The sequence below is a fragment of the Piliocolobus tephrosceles genome, chromosome 1 (assembly GCF_002776525.5).
Source record: "Piliocolobus tephrosceles isolate RC106 chromosome 1, ASM277652v3, whole genome shotgun sequence".
Classification (NCBI taxonomy): Eukaryota; Metazoa; Chordata; class Mammalia; order Primates; family Cercopithecidae; genus Piliocolobus; species Piliocolobus tephrosceles.
This window is the reverse complement of record NC_045434.1, coordinates 92,230,043-92,239,058: the sequence shown is the minus strand read 5'-3', so window position 1 is coordinate 92,239,058 and position 9,016 is coordinate 92,230,043. Positions and strand designations below refer to the sequence as shown.

The 9,016-nt window shown below is 40.4% G+C and overlaps 1 long non-coding RNA gene across 1 annotated transcript; it reads right to left on the bottom strand.

The window, feature by feature from the left end:
• Nucleotides 1-3,962: 3,962 nt before the first annotated feature.
• LOC111543728 lies at nt 3,963-8,078 on the bottom strand. Its single transcript, XR_002731939.2, has 3 exons — nt 7,893-8,078; nt 6,660-6,782; nt 3,963-4,231 (listed from the first exon to the last, which is right to left on the bottom strand). It is a non-coding gene; the product is annotated as an uncharacterized LOC111543728 (long non-coding RNA).
• Between the last annotated feature and the right edge of the window lie 938 nt (nt 8,079-9,016).

Here is a 9,016-nt window from a genome sequence, read left to right as displayed (position 1 = left end):
TCAGGTTTGACTTTGAAACTAGGAACACCTCAGTGGTGCCAGATGTTTGTCTCACCTCTATGGAATTCTCCCTTCTCCAGAATCTTGACCCCTAAGTTCTTTTCTATCTTGGTAGTTCTCCAATGTTTCCAAACAGATATTTTAAAAATATTTCGAACAGCTTTCCTAACTGTTCTTGATGGGAGGCTTGATCTGGTTTGCAATGTCTTTGGGTGATTTATATTTATTCTGCCCAGCTCAGTGAACTTGAAAAACGAAGCCATTAACAGTACCCGGGGTATTTCTCAAACTTCTCAAATGTAAAATTCTGCCAGTAATAACTTTGAGAACCCATTGGAACAAAACAAGACATTGTGACACATAATTCAGCACCGCTCCTGGCAGCGATGCTGAGATGGACCATTCTAAAGCCTTTTCTTTGCCTTGTCTTTATCTCTCCCTAACTATCAAGCAAAAAACATCTACATGTACAAACCTCTTTTACGCTCTTTCAGTAGCCTGTTCCTGTATTTCTAATTATTCCCAATGTTAGGAATTCAAATTCATGTGTTTCTAATCCTAAATTCTAGAGATTGCAAAAAAGGCTCACAGAAGTAAAAATACATTTACAAGAGTTCATATAGTAGGACTCCTTCGTTAGAAATGAATTTCTATTCTTGCATCTCACTAAAATAATAGTGCTTTCTCCATATTTATATCTCTAAAATGTTGCTCCTTGTTTTGAGAACATTCTCTTTCTTTATTTCTCATCATATGCCCCACTTCAGATTCTCTTGGCCTCAGCTGTCTCCAGGACATTTGAATCCAGCTCCAGTCACTGCTGTTGGGATCCCACATCACCAAGCCAAAGGGGAAAATCAAGCTAAGAACTCCTGAGGGCAAACCTGCCTCCCATTCTATTCCTAAAAAAGATATCTACTAAGATAAAAAAGCTATACACCTCCCTCACAATTTGCCCAAAAGGAAATTCCTTGGGGACAAAGCACAGACAGAACTTAGTCATCCCTCTGCTCACTGAGATCAATGTATATCTGATTGCTTCCTTTGGAAAGGCTAATCAGAAACTCAAAAACATTGTCTCTTACCTACCTATAACCTGGAAGCCTGCTTCAAGTTGTCCCACCTTTCTGGACCAAACCAAAGTACATCTTACATATGTTGATTGATGTCTCATGTCTCACTAGAATGCATTATAAAATTTAACATAGAATGTAACATAAAACCAAGCTGTACCTCACCCACCTTGGGCACATGTTGTCAGGACCTCCTGAGGCTTTGTCAGACACACATCCTTAATTTGGCAAAATAAACTTCCTGAATTGACTGAGACCTGTCCGATTTTTAGAGTTCACAGAACTAAGTCTGCATGGATTGCATTCACCTTCACGCAGGCACACGATGACAAGACCTTATTCCATCCCATCTCTACCAAAAATACAAAAATTAGCCGGGTGTGGTTCCGCATGCCTGTAATTCCAGTTACGTGGGAGGCTGAGGCAGGAGAATCACTTGAACCTGGGAAGCAGAGGTTGTGGTGAACTGAGATTGCACCATTGCACTCCAGCTTGGGCAACAAGAGCGAAATTCTGTCTCAAAAAAAAGAAAAAGAAATCATAATAAATATACATGGAACAAAATTAACAGTAACAAGACAGATGATCAGTTAGGACTTTTTTTTTGTTTTGAGATAGAGCCTTGCTCTGTCGCTCAGACTGGAGTGCAGTGACGCGATCTCGGCTCACTACAAGCTCCGCCTCCCAGGTTCACGCCATTCTCCTGCCTCAGCCTCCCCAGCAGCTGGGACTACAGGCACACACCGCCACGCCTGTCTAACTTTTTGTATTTTTAGTAGAGACGGGGTTTCACCGTGTTAGCCAGGATGGTCTCGATCTCCTGACCTTGTGATCCGCCCGCCTCAGCCTCCCAATGTGCTGGGATTACAGGCTTGATCAGTTAGGACTTTTTAATACAGCTGTATGCATTAATACATCTAAAGCAAAGGAACTTAGAAAGGTTGAAAGTAAAAGGATTGCAAATATTACAAGTAAACACTCAATAAAAGAAAGCTGATTTGTCTATGATAACATCAGACAAAACAGACTTTAAGGCAAAGAGCAATGTAGGGATAGAAAGGGATAACTGTGTCATAATATAAAATTTAATTCACCAAAATGATAACACAATTCTAAACACACAAGCACCTCATCAAATGTGTTCCAAGTACAGGGAGCATAAATTGATAAAAACTGGAGAGGCTGACAAATCTACCATCATTGTGGGAGATTTTTCAACATGCCTTTATCTGTGACTGGTAATTCAAGCAGAAAGCAAGAAGCAAAGATACAGGATATTTGAACAAAACTAACAATCTCTAATAATGGACATACATCAATTTTGTACCTAACAATGAGAGAATACAAATTCTTATCTACCTTGTATTTCTCAGACTAGATTATAAATTAACCAATTAGGCAAATATCAGCACATTCTAAATACAAGTATAATAAAAATTATTATTATTATTATTTTGAGACTGAGTTTCGCACTTGTTGCCCAGGCTGGAGTGCAATGGCGCCATCTCAGCTCACTGCAAACCCCACCACTTGGGTTCAAGCGATTCTCCTGCCTCAGCCTCCTGAGTAGCTGGGATTACAGGTGGGCACCACCATGCCTGGTGAATTTTTGTATTTTTAGTAGAGATGGGGTTTCACCATGTTGGTCTGGCTGGTCTCAAACTCTTGACCTCAGGTGATCTTCTCACCTCAACCTCCCAAAGTGCAGGGATTACAGGCATGAGCCACCATGCCCGGCCTAAAAGTATAATAAAAATTAAGATAACAATGCAAATATGTCAGAAGAGACAGGGTCTCTGTTACCCACGCTGCAGCATCAAATTCCTGGGCTCAAGTGATCCTCCCACCTCAGCCTCCTCAGTAGCTGGGACTACCATGCCTGGCTAATTTTTTATTTTTATTATTTTAGTAGAGATGGGGTCTCACTATTTTGCCCAGGCTGGTCTCAAACTTCTAGGCTTAAATGTTCCTCCAGCCTCACCCTCCAAAAGTGTTGCGATTACAAGGTGTGAGCCACGATGCCTGGCAAGAACATACTTTTTAAATAATGAGTCAAAGAAGAAACTACAATAAAAATTTAAGTATTTTTGAACAGAATAATAATGGAAATGTTATATATAAAAACTTGTGGGATACAGAAAGCAGTGCTTTGAAGGAAATTTATTGCTTTAAATGTTTTTAAAGAGGAGAAAAACATGGCTGAAAATTAATGAACTAAACACACAACTTAAGAAATAAACAACAGAATAAACTCAAAGAAAATGGAAGGAAGGGGATAATTATAAGAGCAGAACTAGAGATAGAAATGAAATAGAAAACAGGGAGAATCAACAAGGACCAAAGTTGGTTCTTTGAAAAATACCAACAAAATAAATAAACCTCTGCAATGATTTATTTAAGAAAAAAATGATAAGAAATCACAGGCAAATAATTTATCAGTCAGTTTTCACTATAATATGCTTTGGTAACTACAAAATCCCAAGTCTCTGTGTTTATTTCTTATTTGCTATATATGTTGACTCTGCTGGGCTCTCCTCCACATGTATTCTTCATTCTGGGGTCCCCAGTCAAGCACATGCCATTCTCATGGAAGAGAGAAAAGAGCAAGAAAGCTGGTAGAAACAGGTATGATACCTTTTAAAGTTTCTGTTCATATATGATGATCAAGCCCATTCACAGCTGGTTGGGTATTAATTCTCCTGTCACAAGAGTCACCTCAAGTCACATAGCATTAGGTAGACATGCATAGTCCTCTTACAAGAAAAGAAGCAAATATTTGGAGAGCAATAACACAGTCTACCACAAGTAATATTGTAAGTGAAAAAAGAGTTATAAATACAGCAGAGATTGAGAAGATAATACAATCAATAACTATGCCAATAAGCTTAAACCCTTAGATGACATGGAAAAAATTCTAGAACCTATTATTTTATTAAACTGACTCAAAGAGAAAGAAAATACTTGAATAGTTTCATAACTATTAAACAAATCAAAGTCGTATTTTACAATCTTCACACAAGGAAAATACCTAGCCCAGATGGTTTTGCTGTTCTGTTCTGTTTTGTTTGGTTTGGTTTTTGTTTTTTGGAGATGGAGTCTTGTTATGTTGCTCAGGCTGGTCTTGAATTCCTTGCTTCAAGTGATCCTCCTGCTTGAGCCTGTCAAGTAGTTGAGATTATAGGTGTGAGCCACTAAACCCAGTTCCAGACAGTTTTATTGGTGAATTCTACTGATGCTTGAAAGGAGAATCACTCCAATCTTATTAAAATTCTTCCAGAGGATACAAAAAGAGGGAATACTCCTTATATCACTTTATGAGCCTTGAAACCCAAACAGATGAAGACAGAATGAGAAAAGAAAATCACAAGTCCATGTTTTTCATAAACACAAATACAAAAATCCTACATAGAATATAACATAGACACAGAATACAGAGTTGACAATAGCATATAAAATTGAGACTTTATGGTCCAGTTATTTATCCTAGGAATGCAAGGATAAGTAGTTTAATATAAACTCTATAAATATCATCTATCATATTAACATATTAAAGGGAGAAAGAAATTGTGTGATGATTTCAATAGATGTAGAAATAAATTAAATTCAAATTCATTCAAGATTTTTAAATTTTATTCAACTAGGAATAAAAGGTACCTTCCTTACCCTGATAAAGGAGATTTACAAAATGTCTACAAAAATATCATTCTAACTGTTTTATCATAAAAAATAATTCTAAGTTCCCTTTTTGAATATCAGGAGCATCAAGAATGCCTACTATCACCATTTCCAACAACACTATACTGGAACAGTGCATTGCCTTCTCCCCCAAACCAGTGTAACTTTTCTTTTCTTTTTTTTTTTTTTTTGAGACAGGGTCTGGCTCTGTCATCCAGGCTGGAGTGCAGTGGTGTGATCTAAGCTCACTGCGAGCTACACCTCCTGGGTTCACACCATTCTCCTGCCTCAGCCTCCCAAGTAGCTGGGACTACAGGCACCCGCCACCATGCCCAGCTAATTTTTTGTATTTTTAGTAGAGATAGGGTTTCACCATGTTAGCCAGGATGGTCTCAATCTCCTGACCTCGTGATCTGACCACCTTGGCCTCTCAAAGTGCTGGGATTACAGGCATGAGCCACCGCACCTGGCCAAACCAGTGTAACACTTTAAGATAGATAAAAAGCAATAAGGGTTGGGTGTAGGAAAGGGGAAAACTGGCATTATTTTCAGACAATGATTGTTTACATACAAAATCCAAAAGAATCAATAAATAAATTACCACAAACAAGAGTTTAGCATTGTGGTTGGATACAGTATCAACGTACAAAAATCAAATTTATTTCTATACCATCATCAAAAAATTAGAAAGCATATTTTTAAAGGACATCACTTATAATAGCAACAAAAACTACAAAGTATCTAGGAATAAACTCCCCAAAAGATGTGCAAGATCTGAACAAAGAGAATAATGAACCCAAATTAAAGCATTAATGAAGACCTGATAAAAAGAGAGTTATCCCTTGCTTATGGAATGGAAGACTCAGAATCATAAAATGTCAATTCTCTCAAAATTTATATATTATTTATTATTCAATGCAATGCCAATAGGTTTTTGTTGTTGTTACTGCTGCGTGTGTGTGCGTGAAACCTGTTTGTGTGTGCAACTTGAGATGCTTGCCTTAAAATATGGTAAAACTAAAGACCAAGCATAGCCAAAAAAAAAAAAAAAGATGGATGAAGAATAAAAGGGAGATTTTGCAGTACTAAATATCAAGACTTTTTATAAAGCTATGGTAATTAAATATTGTGGTATTGACATCAAGATACACAAATTTTCCAGTGGAATAGAATAGATAGATCAAAATAGACCCATAAGTGACTGGAATGTTGATATATAACAAAGTTGGGAAAGGTGGGGCTAGTCAATAAACAAAGCTGGGGGAAAATAAAGGTCATTTGTATGTAAAAAGTAAAATGGGATCCCTACCTCACACTATATACAAAAGTAAATTCCAGAGGGAATAAGGATTTATAGATTTTTAGGAATAAGAGTAAGTGAACATATATTAGGGTAGGGGGAAAATAAAAACAGGATAAATATTAATAAATTCAAAGTTAAGAACGTCTATCAAAATAGAAAGTGAAAAGACACCAATGGAAGGATAAATTTGCATCACATATAACTGACAAAGAATCAGTGCCCCAAGTTTATGAATAATGTAACAAACAATCCACCAAAACAACAGTAAAAGACTCAAACTGACTGTTAGATAAAGAACCAAAGATGGCCTCTGTATCTGGGTCCCCGGGTTGTTTATTTCTTCACAGAAAGCTGGTATCTATCATCTCAAAAGTCTTTCAGCACCTAATTCAAATGTTTATACATCCGGGCATTTTAGATATAACCCAACTAAGCAAATTTTTAGGCATTTAGGGCTGCTTGCCTGCTTTGTATACCTCATGAAACTGTGCCCAACATCTGTTAGTCATAGATAAGATAAATCCATGGTTCATGAAGACTCCAATTTACTGCTGCCCTTGGGAGCTTTCTGAAACAGAGACTTCCCACAGGCCGCTGAACAACATCACCTGGACATGGTAAGGCCACTCCCTTCTGGAAGTTTCCTTCTCTCCTCCCTTTTTGGATGGTTTCTCTCCACCTCCAATCTCTGGATCTTCTCATGCTGCGAGGGACTTCCCTTTAATGCAAACCTGTCAAAGCTCACACAAATAAAGCTTGAGTGCGCTAATGCCACCTCCTGGTCATATATTTTTTTCTTGCTCAGTCCTAAAATCCCTCAAATGCCCTACACTGACATTTCACAGAAGAGAAACTACAGATGGACCACACATATCTAAAAGAGATGCTTAACCTCAATAAGGCCAGTTTGAGACCATGCATTAGCAAAAACCAAGAAATCTGAGGTGTTAGAGAAGATGTACATGCTGGTAGGAGTATAAACTGGTACAACCACTTTGGATAAAAATTTGGTACTATCATATGAAGTGGAATACTGGCATTCCAAAATCCTATCAATTTTATTCCTAGGTAAATATACTCAAGAGACATTTTTGCACGGGGCACCAGAAAGCAATGCTGATTTCCAACACTGTTGGAAATAGCAAAAGACTGGAAATTGCACAAAGATTTGGCAGCTGGAGAATGGATAAATTATGGTACATAATGGATTTTTATGTAGCAGTGAAAATGAACAAAATGTAACTTCAGTCAACAAAGATGAATCTTAATAACATGTTTGTAAAGAAAAAATGTACCAGGCCCAGGCCTCTAGATGAAAGTTTGGAAACACACACAAAACTAAAAAAGTAAAAATACATTGCTTAGTAATATATATAAATGCGAAAAGAAATTAAAGCAATATAATAGTTGTGTAAACACAAATTCAGGATGGGGGTTACTTCTGATGGAGAGGCAGTGGCAGAAGATTGGGACCACTTAAAAGTTGATGAAAGTTAATTGATAATATTTTAGTTCTTGGTTAGCATGTCAAGTTAAAGAAGGTGTTCATTATATTATTTTAAAAATGAAGTCGTTTAATTTAATTTAAACGGTCCATTCAAGGTCTACTGGTTATAACGTATTATTGGCTAATTCTGTGGTCTATTTTTAAAAAGAGGATTGTACCTACGTATTTTCTCAGGCCTTCCGGCCCAACCACGTTATGAATGACTAAGAAGGAGTTCAGTCAAGGCCATGGGCAAAAATGCAGCATCCTAAACCCATGTACCTACTCCCCACCGTACCCAAAACAGCGGCATTAACACAACGTAAAAAACCAAGGAAGACTTAGCAACAAAAACCTTGATTTCCTAGAGCGCAAACAAAAGAGGGTAGAATCACGTGGTTCTTCCTCCCACGCCCGGCGCGGCAATGATGTCACCAATCTGCGACCACACCATTGATTCCCGACTGAAGGTAGAGAGGGCTACGTGGTGGGGGAGGGCGGGGGGAGGGTAACGGCCGCACTGGCAGCCTCCGGGTGTTCTGCCGTGTCCCAAGGAAGTACAAGACCCGGTAAGAGGCTCTGTCCTTCTCGGCCACACCTTCCTGGGCTGGAACGCCCGGCGCGTGCGGCCTCTCCAGTCTCTGGCGTTGATGTTAGAGGAAGCGCGGGGGCGCCCCGGCGGGGCACTGAGAGTGGCCTCAGGGCTGGGTGGGGACGCGGCTGGTAGGGGCACTGTGGCCGGTCTCGGCAACCTTCCAGCAGGCGGGCGCCCAGGGCCGGTGTACTTTTGTGCGTGTGTGTGCGCCCGTGTGTTCGCCTATGTGTGCGCGGGTGTGGGCGGCAGAGGCTGCGCACGGATGCTCCGGCGCTCGTGCCAGCCGGAGCCCAACAGCTGGGTACCAAAGGCCCTTGTTTCCCTCTCGCCGACTCCCCCGCCTCGGAGAGTGACTGGAGAGCGAGGCTCCTGGGACTCGCCCCGGTAGGCGCTTTGCTGCGCCTTCTCCCACAAACTGCATTAGGACCGGCCCTTTATCCCAGAGATAACATCGCCGCCCTGGCGTGCCTTCCACAGGGAAGGCGTAGGAGGCCACTGTGGAGAGCCCACTGCGGGGTCACGGCCGCCGCGCTCAGCCTGTTTGGCGCAGGAGGCCTAGTTGCGTCACCTCCCCTTCCTTCTCTGTTTAGGTTGATTTGGGGGCCCCACTAGAGGGTAATCCGGCCCCAGGTGTTTCGTGTTGGTGTCAGAGTTTGGGAAACTTGCCTTCCAAAAAGGGATACCTGTCATTGGATTTTGAATGTTGTGTGGAAGAGCCCAAGCATGCAGTTAGCGGAGGGAGCAGAGTCTAGGCTGCTACGGGAGGAGACTTGCAAACAGAGGCCTACATAGTGTCTTGTTGCTAGCGAGGGAAGCAGGATTGCTAGAGCGGGTCATTGGGAGCAGAGAAGGCAAGGGCGTCAAACTGTCAGCAGTTGTGATGC